Source organism: Macaca mulatta, chromosome 11 (assembly GCF_049350105.2).
Source record: "Macaca mulatta isolate MMU2019108-1 chromosome 11, T2T-MMU8v2.0, whole genome shotgun sequence".
In the NCBI taxonomy this organism is placed as follows: domain Eukaryota; kingdom Metazoa; phylum Chordata; class Mammalia; order Primates; family Cercopithecidae; genus Macaca; species Macaca mulatta.
Window position 1 is genome coordinate 7,747,918 of NC_133416.1, and position 13,977 is coordinate 7,761,894.

At 49.5% G+C, this 13,977-nt stretch overlaps 1 protein-coding gene across 17 annotated transcripts in view; it reads left to right on the plus strand.

Annotated features, from left to right (window-relative positions):
* Positions 1-4,822: 4,822 nt before the first annotated feature.
* The window catches only part of CD4 (CD4 molecule), a 33,270-nt gene continuing 24,115 nt past the window's right edge, over positions 4,823-13,977 (plus strand). For 12 of the 17 annotated variants that reach the window (XM_077952944.1, XM_077952949.1, XM_077952945.1 and 9 more), the window contains exon 1: positions 4,823-4,957. The gene's annotated coding sequence lies outside the window, so the exon portion shown is untranslated. 17 annotated transcript variants of the gene reach the window in all.

The following is a 13,977-nucleotide window of genomic DNA, read 5'->3' on the forward strand; positions in this document are numbered from 1 at the left end:
CATGGTGCTGCTGAGCCTCAGAAGCTCCAGATGAGGCGATGGGCCTCACACCCCACTCCATTGCTATGGGAGAAGACTTCTCTTAGCTGCCATCCTGGCCCTTCTTCTTCTTTTTTTATTTTTAATTTTTTTTTAGAGGTAGGGTCTCATTATGTTGCCCAGGCTGGTGTGCAGTGGCTATTTACAGGCACAATCCCACTACTGATTAGCATGGGAATTGTGACCTGCTGTGTTTCCAACCTGGGCTGGCTCACCCCTCCTCAGGCAATCTGGTGGTTCCCCACTCCCGGGAGGTCACCATGCTGAAGCTGAACTTAGTGCAGACACCTGATCCGTGCAGTGCCCTACAGCTCAGAACTCCTGGGCTCAAGGCATCCTCTCGCTTCAGCCTCCTCAGTAGCTGGGACTACAGACACTTGGCACCGCGCCCCACCTGGACCTTCTTTTTTTGTTTTGTTTTGTTTTCGTTTTTGTTTTTGTATTTTTAGTAGAGACGGGGTTTTACCGTGTTAGCCAGGATGGTCTTGATCTCTTGACCTCATGATCTGCCCACCTTGGCCTCCCAAAGTGCTGGGATTACAGGTGTGAACCACTACGCCCAGTCCTGAACCTTCTTAATGCAGAGGAGAGGCAGTGCAATGAGAGGAACCACCCAGAGATTGGGGTCCAAGTGGGTGAATTCAAATCCCGGTCCACCAGCTATGGTTATTAGCTCTGTGACCTTTGACAACTGAAACTCCTCGGCTAGGCGCAGTGTGACTCATGCCTGTAATCCCAGCACTTTGGGAGGCAGAGGTGGGCGAATCACTTGAGGTCAGGAGTTCGAGACCAGTCTGACCAACATGGTGAAACCCTGTCTGTACTAAAAATACAAAAATCAGCCAGGCGTGGTGTTGCACACCTGTAATCCCAGATACGCGGGAGGCTGAGGCAGGAGAATCGCTCGAACCCCGGAGGCACAGGTTGCAATGAGCCGAGATCACACCACTGCACTCCAGCCTGGGCTACAGAGCAAGACTGTTTTCAAAAAAGAAAGAAAGAAAGGAAGGAGGGAAGGGAAGGGGAGGGGAGGGGAGGGGAGGGGAGGGGAGGGGAGGGAGGGGAGGAATGGCGTAAACCCGGGAGGCGGAGCTTGCAGTGAGCTGAGATCCGGCCACTGCACTCCAGCCTGGGCGACAGAGCCAGACTCAGTCTCAAAAAAAAAAAAAAAAAAAAAAAAAACCAAAATGCTTAAAATGGCCAGGCACGGTGGCTCACATCTGTAATCCCAGCACTTTGGGAGGCCAAGGCAGGAAGATCACTTGAGGTCAGGAGTTTGAGACCAGCCTGCCCAACATGGTGAAACCCCGTCTCTACTAAGAACACAAAAATTAGCCGGGTGTGGTGGCGGGCACCTGTAGTCCCAGCTACTCGGGAGGCTGAGGCAGGAGAATCGCTTGAACCCAGGAGGCAGAGGTTGCAGTGAGCCGAGATCGCGCCATTGCAGTACAGCCTGGGTGATGGAATGAGACTCTGTCTCAGAAAAAAAAAAAAAAGCTTAAAATGGAAAATTTTATGTTGCATGTATTTTACCACAATAAATTTAATATCAATAAAATATAATATATCAGGAAAATATTAAACAAGTATTAAGGGTCTTCCAGGGTCAAGGCATCTGTGAGGGTGCTGGGAGTGTAGTGCTAACTAAGACAGACACGGTCACCACTCTGGCCTACGAGCTAGACACTAAGCAGCGAATGACTTCATCGCAACTGGAAAATCAGGGAGAAGCACAGGGGAGTGGGAGATCTTATCACAAGGAAAACTGATTTCAACTGAGGAACCTGAGTAGCCTCTGTGACTCTGGGGAGGAAGTTCTGTGCAGGAGGATGATAGAGCAACAAAATATAAACAGCCCCAATCCTGGCCCTGGAGGACGGCGTGCTGCTCCCTCACCTCTGCACCACCCACCTCCACACTTCCTAGATGTGAAAAATAACTTCAATCTTGTTGAAGCCTCTATTATTTTGGGTTTTCTTTTGCTTGTAGCAGAACCCAATGCTTACCGATAGACAATTCTCCCAGTTGAAAGAAGGTTCTTTCATGATAAGATCTCCCAGCACCTTGTGCTTTTTCCTTTGTAGCACTTGTCGAATTGTCATGAAGTTGTTCATTGTTTAGTGTCTATGTCATAAGCTGGAGTGGTGACCATATCTGTCTTATTCAGCATCACATCCCCAGCACCTAGCAGAGTGCCTTGGGCTGGTACACGCTTAACTACACACACGAATGAATGGAGCAGGGCTCAAAACATAGGCATCGACTCAAAAGTCAATGCCTATGAGAGCCTGCCAGGTAATGTAAATGAGAAAAGCAGACTGGCTGTGAACAATAGGGAGGGTGTTTGCTTTTCAGTCTGAAGGAAGAAGGCCTGAGGAGGATACATTTTCCCCACTTTGAGGAGCAACTCTGAGGTTGCACCTGATACTTTCACTATCATCCATTAACCAAAATTGAGTCACTTGGACACATCCAGCTGTGAGGGAGTCTGGGAAGTATATTTTAAATCTGGGTAGCTAAGAGCTCAGCTAAAAATTGAGGGTTCTATTACCAAGAAGAAGGAGAAAATAGACTTTGGGGACAGCTAACGCAATAGCTGAGATCTCAAGAATGAATAAAAATTACCTAGATCAGTGGTTCTCAGAGTTAAGTGTGGCCTGCAGACCTTTGGGAGTCCCTGAGACCCTTTCAGGGAATCTTCAAGGTCAAGCTATTTTCATAAAAAAATGCACGATGTTATTTTCCTTTGTCACTATGTTGACATTGCAATAATGTTGCAAAAGCAATCTGGATAAAACTGCTGCCTTAGCATAAATGAAGGCAGTGGCGCCAAACCATATGATAGTCATTGCATTCTTCACTGCCAGGTACTTACAGTAAAAAAAGAAAAAAAAAATTAATGCCAGTTTTACTTAAGAATGCCCTTAATGAGGCTGGGCACAGTGGCTCACGCCTGTAATCCCAGCATTTTGGGAGGCTGAGGTGGGCAGATTACCTGAGGTCAGGAATTCAAGACCAGTCTGGCCAACATAGTGAAACCCTGTCTCTACAAAAATACAAAAATTAGCCAGGCACATTGGCAGGTGCCTGTAATCCCAGTTACTCGGGAGGCCGAGGTGGGAGAATGACTTGAATCCAGGAGGCGGAGGTTGTAGTGAGCTGAGATCATGCCACTGCACTTCAGCCTGGGTGACAAAGCAAGACTCCGTCTCAAAAAAAAAAAAAAAAGAGATCGAGACCATCCTGGGCAACATGGTGAAACCCTGTCTTTACTAAAAATACAAAAATTAGCTGGGTGTGGTGGCGTGTGCCTGTAGCCCCAGCTACTTAGGAGGCCAAGACAGGAGAATTGCTCGAACCTGGGAGACAGAGGTTGCAGTGAGCCAAGATCATGCCACTGCACTCCGGCCTGAGCAACAGAGTGAGACTCCCTCTCAAAAAAAAAAAAAAAAAAAAAAAAAGCCCTTAATGAAGCAGTAAATACTAATTTTATTAAATCTCAACCCTTGAGTACCGTGTGTCATGAAATGAGAAGCAGCACACAGTACTATATGCTACGGATGAAGTACAATGCTGTCAAATAGGGGTACTTGCGTTAATTGCTGCAGTCACAAGCTGAACTAGCCACTTGTTTTCTTTTCTTTTCTTTTCTTCTTTTCGAGACAGGTTCTCTCTGTCACTCAAGCTGGAGTGCAGTGGCGCAATCACGGTTCACTGCAGCCTCAACTTCCCGGGCTCAAGAGATCCTCCCACCTTGGCCTCCCAAAATGCTGGGATTATAGGCATGAGCCACCATGCCCAGCCCCATTTTTTTCAGACTGGAAAACGCACACTCACATGTGCATCTTTAAATGATCATTTGGGCTGTGGTATAAGAATGGCAACCAGTGAGGAGGCAGGAGCTGTCGTCCAGGCAAGGGACGATATTGGCATCTTGGGTTGGAATGGTGGCAGTAGTGGTAGTGCAGAGTGACCTGGGTAGATTTTGGAGCCATTTAGAAGGTAACATCCACGGGAATTGGAAAATGAATACATGGGAGAAGTTGGGTGAAGGAGGTGTCAAAGATCACACCCAATTTATTTTGCTTGGGCAAGTTGGTGGATGGTGAGCCCCTCACTGAGTGAGAAGCCTGGAGAAGCAGGTTTGGAGGGTGGTAGTACGCAGGTGGTATGCTTAGTTGGGGATGTGTTGAGTTTGCTATGTCTGGTGAGCTTCCCATTGGAGATGTCCAATGGGCAGACGGATACTCACATTGGGAGCTCATGGGAGATATGGGCTAGAGGAAAGCACCTGAGGCCTGGCCAGAGATGCCTAGAGGAACAGAGCCTGGTTAACAGTCACTCCTGGTGTCTCAGATATTCTTTGCTCAGCCCACGCCCTCTCTTCCACACTGGGCCATCTATAAAGCCTCCACAGATACCCCTGGAGGCACCCACTGGACACAGGCCCTCAGGGCCCCGGAGCAAGGAGCTATTTGTGGGCTTGCCACTGCTGTCACCATATGCTGCCAACTGCCTCCCACTTCTTCTTTCCCCACAGTCTGGTCAGACATGGCAGTATCACTGATGGAATCTTTCTTGCCATCTTTTTCTTGCCGCTTAACAGTGGCAGTGACACTTTGGCTCCTGCCTGATTCTGGTTAACTTTTTCCCTTGACTTTGGCATTTTCACTTTGACATGTTCCCTGAGAGCCAGGGGGGTGGGGACCCCAGCCCCAGATGGTGACGTTGGGGGCCGGCCCAGGCCTAGGGTGTGGAGGAGCCTCGCCATCGGGCTTCCTGTCTCTCTTCATTTAAGCACGACTCTGCAGAAGGAACAAAGCACCCTCCCCACTGGGCTCCTGGTTGCAAAGCTCCAAGTCCTCATACAGATACACTTGTTTGAGAAGCAGCGGGCAAGAAAGACGCAAGCCCAGAGGTAAGACGGTCAGACTCGGCTTCTTTCCCCGGAGCTGAGAGGGAGGAGAACGTGGGGCAGATGCACAGGAATATGCTCTGCCCAGTTGTCTGCCCACAGCTCTGGCCACTTTCTCTTGCATTTCTCTTGGAACCGGTCATGGGCAGTGATCTCCCACTGGAACTGTGAGCTTCCAGAGGTCAGGGACTGTGCCAGACTCCTCTCTGCAGCCCCAGCGTGCACAGCTCAGTGTTCAGAGCGGTGGGTGCTCCTCAGAGGAGTATTGACCTAAAGGGCAAGATCAGAGAGGGAGTGAGGACTGGAGACTATCCCAGGCTGGGAAAGGCATGGAAGGCAACTAGTTGTGGGCAGTGGAGGAGAGAAGACTGGAAGAGGGGAAGAGGAGAGAAAAAGAGTGAAGGAGGGGAGGGAAAAAATTAGAAAAATAAATATAAGGTGAGAGGAGACCTATAAAAAAGAAATGATGAGGAAAAACGATAAAAGCAAGAAAAAGAGCAAAAGAAGTGGAATCTAGTCTAGAGAAAATTCTTGCAAAATCAATTTTCCTAATACACAACCTCCAAAAATTGACACCAAATATCATACTTGCAGCATTTCATAAGTCACATGATCTATGTAATAGTCTCTTTTAACTACCTTTTGTGTTTATGTGTGTATTTTTAAATTTTTGTCTACCTTTTTGCTCTTTTAAGATTTTTGAACAATGTCTAAACGCACTTCTACTTTTTAAATGATTTATGAAATAGGAAATGATTCGTGAAATAGGGAAGTTAACATTCTCAGAAAGTGCTGAGACTGAGCTTTTGCGTATGAAATGCCCTAAAAGTTGCAGATACATATCCTTAGCTAAATACGTCATTTGAGAAATGGATTCGAAGAGAATTGGTGGTATGGGTTTCATGAGGCCGGGAGAGTTGCAGAAGGAGGTGCAGCTCCTCCTGGGCCTGGCCGGGTGTGAGGGAGAGTGAGGACTCACTATCCCTCCTGACGGGAAGCCCTGTACCATCTCAGCCTCTCCGCCCTCAGGCCTTTCCAGCCCCTGAGACCTGATGGCCTTGAAGTCATGCTATCCCTGGTGTCCTCTGCTTTTCCCACATAGGCTTCTTCTGGGAGAGAGGTTTCCTGGGGTAGGTTCTGATCTCTCAACATGGAAAGGCCCCATTCTTGATAATTCAAAGATTTCACTCTGAGTGGGATAGTGCTTCCTGAATGCCCTGCTCTTGTGGGGGACATTTTTATCTGGGCAAGGCTAAGAGTAGGGCCTGATGGGGGAGGTCACTGCTACTTCACATTTTGACAAATAATTCCTTATGTTGTATCAGATGCTGTAGGCTGATACAAAATGGCCGCCGCCCTCAAAGTCAGACGAAGGAGCCCCTGAGGACAGCGTTAGAGACACTCGGGAGATGATTTCCCTCTTTCAATGTGGGAGCACTTATATGGGAGAGGTCTATATCTAGATAAAAACTCCTCCCACCATTGGTGCTAGGCAGAACCTTGAGGGCAGCCCTAGGCCCTGACCCTGGCTGTAATGGCGGGGTGGCGCTGAGGGGAATTGGTTAGACCAACTGTTTTGCACGTTTTACTTTCTATTATTATTTTTGAGACGGAGTCTCGCTGTCTTGCGCAGGCTGGAGGGCAGTGATGCGATCTCCACTCACTACAGCCTCCACCTCCTGGGTTCAAGCGATTCTCCTGCCTCAGCCTGTCGAGTAGCTGGGATTACAGGCGCCCAACACCACGCCTGGCTACTTTTTGTATTTTTAGTAGAGACCAGGTTTCACTATGTTGGACAAGCTGGTCTCAAACTCCTGGCCTCAAATGATCTGCCCACCTTGGCCTCCCAAAGTGCTGGCATTACAGATGTAAGCCACCTCAGTGGGCCAGTCTTGCACACTGTAGACACTCAATAAATGTTTGTTGAATGAAATAACTGTGATGGGCCGGGCATGGTGGCCCACACCTGTAATCCCAGCCCTTTGAGAGGCCGAGGCAGGAGGATGGCTTGAGTCTGGGAGTTTGAGACGAGCCTGGGCAACATGGTGAAACCCCCATCTCTACAAAACCCACAAAAGTTAGCTGGGCATGGTAGTGTGTGCCTGTGGTTCCAGCTACTTGGGAGGCTAAGGTGGGAGCATTGCTTGGGCCTGGGAGATGGAGGCCACAGTGAGGCCTGACTGTGCTACTGCACTCCAGCCTGGGCGAGAGTGAGGCCCTGTCTCAAAATAACTTTGATGAAGGTGGGGAATCAGAGGCAGACGGGCAGGGGTCTGGGTTTGCAAAGCGCTGAGTTTGAGCTCTGTTCTGTATCTTTGAGGGGATGAGGGGAGGAGGGTGGGCACGGTTCCCCCGATGTGGGTGTCTGAGGCGAAGAAGAGGATGGCGGAGGTTGCAGCCACCAACCACAAGAGTTCCTTAGAGGGGTCACAGTCTCTAGGAAGTTTATAGGAAGCCAGTCAGCAGTAGAGAGGGTGAACGCGGTGGGGCACATCCCGCGGCTGGGCTTGAGTGGGCTGCTTGGGGGTTATGGAGAGAAGATAAAAGTGCCTGTGGGACCACAGACTCTCGCTGTGGTGGAGCTGGGCCCTCTTACCCTCCCAAGCCTCGCTCCTCATCCCATCCCTGGGGGCCAGGGGTGAGGGCGGCAGGAACCTCAAGGCTCTGAGAGAGTGCGTGGTGTGTGTTGCCATTTTGGTCTCATCTCTTTCTCAGTCTCTCTTTGCCTCACTTTGGATCTATGCTCTGTGCATCTGTCTTGCTTCTCAGAATTTCTTCTTTTCCTCTTTTTTTGTACTACCCTGCGCTTTGTGTGTGATTGTGGATTGTGTGTGCGTAGCTGTTGCTTTAACAAGCTGCTCCAGGTCTCTCCCTCCCACATCTTTCCCTCCCCTCCTCCCTTGAGGCCTCTGTGCATTCTGGGGAAATCTGTCCATTTCCCTTTGTCCACGGTGTCCCTCCCACCCTGCAGCCGGCTCCCTCACATCCACCCTGGGCTGCAGGCGTGCTCGGCAGCCTCCCCACAGATCAAAGCTTGTCCAGGGTCTATATTGCTGCCAAAGGCCAGGAGGCCCGTGTACAGACCGGAAGCAGCTAGAGCTTAGTGGCAGCTGGAGAGGGGAAGATTATAAAGGAGGAGAGGCAAGGGGCATTCCAGGGGAGCCCGGGAGAGCCAGCATGACCTCCTGGCATATGAGGCACAGAGGAAGACAGACACAGACACAGGGAGCTGCAGGCTGGGGGCATAAGCTGGGGGCTGGGAAGCACAGATACAGAAATGCACAGATGTGAGCTGAGAAGCAAGCAGAGAGAGAGAGAGAGAGAGAGAAAGAGAGAGACGTGCTAGGGCTTGAGGGACCAGAGAGCCCTCCCAACCTCTCTCGGAGTGCTGGTCTACAGGATGCTGCTGTACTAGGGTAAGACACCTCTGGGGACGCTGAGTATGGGAATCAAAGGCCAGATCTCTGTGGTGGCAGCGGAAGCCCAAAGCACCAAAGCAAGCATGCTGGAAACCCACAGCCTCCTCCACTTAGCAGAGCCTTGGGGTGAGATGAGGCGGAACAGGGAGCTGGAGGCAGGGAGGTGGCTGTCTGCACAGACCTCAGGACCATGGAGCAGGGCGAGTCAAAACAGCCACCATGTGGGGAAGGGTCAAGAATGCCTCTAGTCTTCCCCAGGCATCTTATCAGGGTAAGCTGGATTTGGACCCCAGAGAAGGGATATCCTATATGGAGACTTCCCCTCTTTCACTCCCTGCTCACCAAGGACACAGTCAGTCTGGGATGGGGGACAGTGGGAACCACTCTTTGGTATGAGGCTACTCCTATTCTACTCTTCTCACTGCAGCCTTCCCCTAGATGCTTCCTGTGCTGCATGCTAACCTGTAGACACTTCACCATGGCTGGTGGCTAGTCTCCCTTCCTCGTTTCTCAGAACCTCCTTCCTGACCTCTTTTCTTCCTACTTCCCTGGTTTAAACAAAATTGTTATCTATTTATCTATCTCTTTGTTTTTTTTTTGAGACAGAGTCTTACTCTGTCACCCAGGTTGGAGTGCATGGCGTGATCTTGGCTCACTGCAACCTCCACCTCCTGGGTTCAAGTGATTCTCCTGAGTAGCTGAGATTACAGGCGCCCGCCACCATCCCCAGCTATTTTTTTTGTATTTTTAGTAGATACGGGGGTTTCACGATGTTGGACAGGCTGGTCTCGAACTCCTGGCCTCAAGTGATCTGCCCGCCTCGGCCTCCCAAGGTGCTGGGATTATAGGCATGAGCCACCGCGCCCGGCACCCGGCTTCTATCTATCTATCTATCTAATCTATCTATCTATCTATCTAATCTATCTATCTATATCTGTCTATCTATATCCATCTATGATAGACAGATAGCTTTATATATCTATCCTAGCTATTGATCTATCTTATATATCTATCTTTTTTTTTTTTTGAGACGGAGTCTCACTCTGTTGCCCAGGCTGGAGTGCAGTGGCAGGATTTCGGCTCACTGCAACCTCCGCCTCCCGGGTTCAAGTGATTCTCTTGCCTCAGCCTCCCAAGTAGCTGAGATTACAGACGTGCGTCACCATGTCCAGCTAATTTTTGTACTTTTAGTAGAGATGGAGTTTCACCATGTTGGCCAGGCTGGTCTCCCGACCTCAGGTGATCCACCCACCTTGGCCTCCCAAAGTGCTGGGATTACAGGTGTGAGCCACTGCATCCAGCCTTATGTATCTATCTTATCTGTCTGACTGTCTAATCTAATCCATCTATTTATCTTATCTATCATCTATTTATCTAATCTATCTGTCTATATGGCTTTTTTGTTTGTTCGTTTGTTTGTTTTTGAGACAGAGTCTTGCTCTGTCGCCCAGGCTGGAGTGCAGTGGCGCAATCTCAGCTCACTGCTGAACCTCTGCCTCCTGGATTCTAAGTGATTCTCCTGCCTCAACCTTTGGAGTAGCTGGGATTATAGGCCCATGCCACCATGCCCGACTAATTTTGTATTTTTTTAGTAGAGAAAGTTTTCACCATGTTGGTCAGGCTTGTATCGAACTCCTGACCTCAGGTGATCTACCCGCCTAAGCCTCCCAAAGTGCTGGGATTACAGCTGTGAGCCACCGTGTCCGGCCCTCTACGTCTGTCTTTATCATTTATCTATCTATCTATCTGTCTATCTATCTATCTATCTATCTATCTATCTATCATCTATCCATCCATCCTAATCTGTTTTATCTATCTTATTAATCATCTATTTAATCTGTCTGTGTGTTTATCTAATCTATGTATCTAATCTATCAATCTATCATCTAATCTATCTAATATACCTAATCTATTTGATCTATCTATCTATCTATCTATCTATCTATCTATCTATCTACCTACCTACCTGTCTATCTCAAGCACCTACCACATATTAAGCCCTGGCTACCTCCTCTCCCAGACAGATTGAGTCACAGGAGGCAGCTGACAAAGATGGAGTCACTTTCTTTTCTTCTGCTAAACCCCAGTAGGAGGACCGATTCCCCATACCTTCTGAGTGCTCCATTCCTCTCCATGGATTGTGTCTTAGTGCCCAGCAGGAAACACAGTCCACCTCCCATGGTTCAAGAGACTGTAAAAAGGGGGTTATTCATAGAGGTTAAGGGAATCAACCAACTTCTTGAAGCACAGACACAGTTAACAGCAAGAAGAGTCCTGAGGAAGTGAAAATGGTATTTCTGGAACCCAGAGAGTGCTTGCGCTCTGGATAAGCGGCCACCCCACAGAAGTTGTGGAGGGGCAGGGCTGCAGGTGAGGATGAACACACAGCTATTGACAGAAAATATGTCCAGGACAGGGATAGAGTATGGAAAATATCCCAGCCTCTTTCCCCCACCCTTCCATCTCATCTCTGACAGGCACTTCCCACTGGCCAGCCCCAGTTGGTGCTGGAGGGCAAGAGAGTCTATGAGCCATGTGTGGCTGTCAGGCCTTTGGTGGAGAGCCACAGACAGGGTGGAGAGTGGCTGGCAGGGCCCCGGGGGGATGAACAGCATGGATTGGGATGACTTGGCTTCATCTATGCCAGAGCTGGGTGTGTGCACACACTTCAGTGACCCATTTTAGAAACAGAATTAATATGGTGAGTACAGAAAGAAGAAATCAGTGACTTTTCCTCCTCCATACAATTCAATTTGGCTTAAGTTACCGAAAGTCATCCCAAGTCCTCTGTCTGTCTCAGCTGCTGCCAGGCTTGTGGTGGCCACACAGCTGGCTAGACTGTCATCTCTGTCCTCAAGGGGCTCAAGCTGGTGGAGGAGAGTTGAGAAACCAAATCACTACACACAAGGTAGAAGGTGGAACGCACCCAGGAGCATGTCAACGGGGTGCTGTGGGACTTCAGAGTAGGCAGATCGTCACCAAACTTCAATGACAAAGGTGCCACTGGGGGAAAGAAGGACCAAGCTTGGAAGACAGAGTAAGTCTGGAGGCAGGATCCTGTCTCACCAGCAGGGGCCAGGTGCAGGCTGACCCCTTCCCCAGGCAGTCACCTCTCTGAGCTCGCTTTATATCCTGGGCCTGGATTCAAAGACACTTGAGCCCTGCTCCAACCCTCCTTTGAGGTGCTATCTCGGAGCCCTTTCTATAATCACTGCTCCAATCCCATGTCATCTGGTCCCCAGTTACCACATCAAGCTTCCGAAAGCTCTACATAGACCATGTCACATCTCTGCTCAAAAATCAGCAGTGGGTCCCATCACCTCCAGGACAAAGCTCCAGCTCTTCGACCTGCCTGTCAATATTTGCAATCATGACCTGCAAAAATTAGCTGGGTGTTGTCATGAAAGGATCACTTGAGCCCAGGAGTTCCAGGCTGCAATGACCTATGATTGCACCACTGTGCTCTGGCCTGGGTGACAGAGTGGATCTAAACTAAAAATAAAAAGATTTACAGTCAAGCCCCAAATGCTTTTCCCATACCTTCTTCCACCATCTCCTCCCTGAGCCCTCTCTTTCCCCCAAAGCCTCCTCGCACATCCCTACCACCTTCGCACACCTCAGAATGGGGATGCCTCTCCCCTTCCCTTTCCATCTAACTTACGGTTTTCAAACTTGAGCGTGATCAGTCACCTGGAGATTTATGAAAACCCAGATGACCAGACCCACCCCTAGTTTCTGATTCAGCAAGTCTAGGGTAGAGCCGAGGATTTACATTTCTAACAAGTTCCCAGGTCATGTTGCCGCTGCTGCTGATCCAGGACTTTGGGAATCGCTCCTCTAACCTACAGCTGTCCATTCCCCAGGGTCCATTCAGAGCCTCTGTGCCCTGCCCCCTCCACCCCCAGTCTCACTTGTCTGCCAAACACACAGGAATCTCTTCTTCATCCAAACCCTGGACCAACGCCTTCTGCTTGGCCCACTCAGAGGCCTTGTAGGGTTGGTCTGATATTGGACAGATAAATGGCCCTCTGCTCTTTCTCCCCTGACCTCTCTGAAAGGGGCCTGCCCTCCACACCTGTGGGTATTTCTTGCAAGGTGGAGACTGAGAGACTGAGAAAAGAAATAAGACACAGAGACAAAGTATAGAGGAAGAAAATGGGGCCCAGGGGACCAGCACTCAGCAAGTGAGGACCTGCACTGGTGCTGGTCTCTGAGTTCCCTCAGTATTTATTGATCACTATCTTTACTATGTCGGCAAGGGGAATGTGGTGGGGCTCTAGGGTGAAGGTGAGGAGAGGGTCAGCAGAAAAACATGTGGGCAAAGACTCTGTGTCATAAATAAGTTTAAGGAAAGGTGCTGTGCCTGGATGTGCATATAGGCTAGATTTATGTTTAACTTCACACAAACATCTCAGTGCAGTAAAGAGTAACAGAGTAGTGTTGCTGCCATGATGTATCGCCTCCAGCCATAAGGCAGTTTTCTCCTCTCTCAAAATGGAATGTATGATCGGTTTTACACCGAGTCATTCCATTCCCAGGGACGCGCAGGACACAGATACCTTCCTCTTATCTCAACCGCATAGAGGCCTTCCTCTTTCACTAATCCTCCTCAGCGCAGACTCTTTACAGCTGTGGGGCTGCGGGGCTGTAAGGTCTTTCCCTTCCCGTGGGGCCATATCTCAGGCTGTCTCAGGGGGGAAATCCTGGACAATACCCAAGCTTTCTCGGGCAGGGGTTCCTGCAGCTTTCCACAGTGCATTGTGTCTCTGGTTAATAGAGAATGGAGAATGGCGATGACTTTCACCAAGCATACTGCCTGCAAGAACTTTTTTTTTTTTTTTGAGATGGAGTCTCGCTGTCACCCAGGCTGGAGTGCAGTGGCGTGCTCTCAGCTCGCTGCAAGCTCCGCCTCCCGAGTTCACGCCATTCTCCTGCCTCAGCCTCCCGAGTAGCTGGGACTACAGGCGCCCGCCACCATGCCCGGCTAATTTTTTTTGTATTTTTAGTAGAGATGGGGTTTCACCGTGTTAGCCAGGATGGTCTCGATTTCCTGACCTCGTGATCTGCCTGCCTCGGCCTCCCAAAGTGCTGGGTTTACAGGTGTGAGCCACCGTGCCCGGCCTGCAAGAACTTTTTTAAAGCACATCTTGCACAGCCCTAGATCCATTAAACCTTGATTCAATATAGCACATGTTTTTGTGAGCACAGGTTTGGGACAAAAGTTGCAGATTAATAGCATCTCAAAGCAGAACAATTTTTCTTAGTACAGATCAAAACGGAGTTTCTTATGTCTTCTTTTTTTTTTTTTTTTTTTCCCCCGAGACGGAGTTTTGCTCTTGTTGCCCAGACTGGACTGCAATGACACAATCTCAGCTCACGGTAACCTCTGCCTCCCGGGTTCAAGCAATTCTCCCGCCTCAGCCTCCCTGGTAGCTGGGATTACAGGCGTGTGCCACCGCGCCTGGCTAATTCTGTATTTTTAGTAGAGTCGGGGTTTCTCCATGTTGGTCAGGCTGTCATGAACTCCTAACCTCAGGTGATCCGCCTGCCTCGGCCTCCCAAAATGCTGGGATTACAGGCGTGAGCCACCGCAGCCGGTCAATG